This window comes from Elephantulus edwardii, unplaced genomic scaffold (genome assembly GCF_000299155.1).
Source record: "Elephantulus edwardii isolate Elephantulus edwardi_28Jun2011 unplaced genomic scaffold, EleEdw1.0 scaffold00018, whole genome shotgun sequence".
NCBI classification, from domain to species: Eukaryota; Metazoa; Chordata; class Mammalia; order Macroscelidea; family Macroscelididae; genus Elephantulus; species Elephantulus edwardii.
In genome coordinates this window covers 27,450,912-27,451,591 of record NW_006399768.1, presented here as the reverse complement: position 1 = coordinate 27,451,591, position 680 = coordinate 27,450,912, and positions in this window count along the sequence as shown.

The window sequence follows — 680 nt, the reverse complement described above, 5'->3', positions numbered from 1 at the left end:
AGAACAAATGAACACTGCAAGATTCACAATCAAGAAGAAAGTATGACAAAGATGTATCCTTTCTCTATACCTTTTTAATCTATATACTGAACAGATTATTCAAGAGGTTGGATTTATGAAGAAGAATATGGCATCAGAATTGGAGGAAGATTCATCAATAATTTTCATTATGCAGATGACACAACCTTGATGACTCAAACTGAGGAAGACCTGAATCATTTGCTGGAGATCAAAGACTGCAGCCTTAAATATGAATGGCTTCTCAACACCAAAAAAATTAAAATCCTTTCCACCAGGCCCATAGGCAGCATTGTTATATATGCAGAAAAGACTGAAGTTGAAAATATCATCTTGATGGGATTCACAGTCAACCCCTTGGCACCAGCAGTCAGGAAATCAGAAAACAAGTTAGATTCTGCTGTATAGAACTTCCCCAGTGTGTTAGAAAACCAATTATGTCAGTCAAAAGACCTTTTCATACGTTTTCAACCTGTATGCAGAGCAGATTATCCGAGAGGCTGGGCTCTATGAGGAGAAGCGTGGCGTCAGGATTGGTGGAGGATCTATCAATAATCTGCGTTATGCAGATGACACAACCTTGCTCGCTGAAACTGAGGAGGACCTCATGCACTTACTGCAGAGGGTCAAGGATTGCAAGCCTTCAATATGGACTGAGGCTC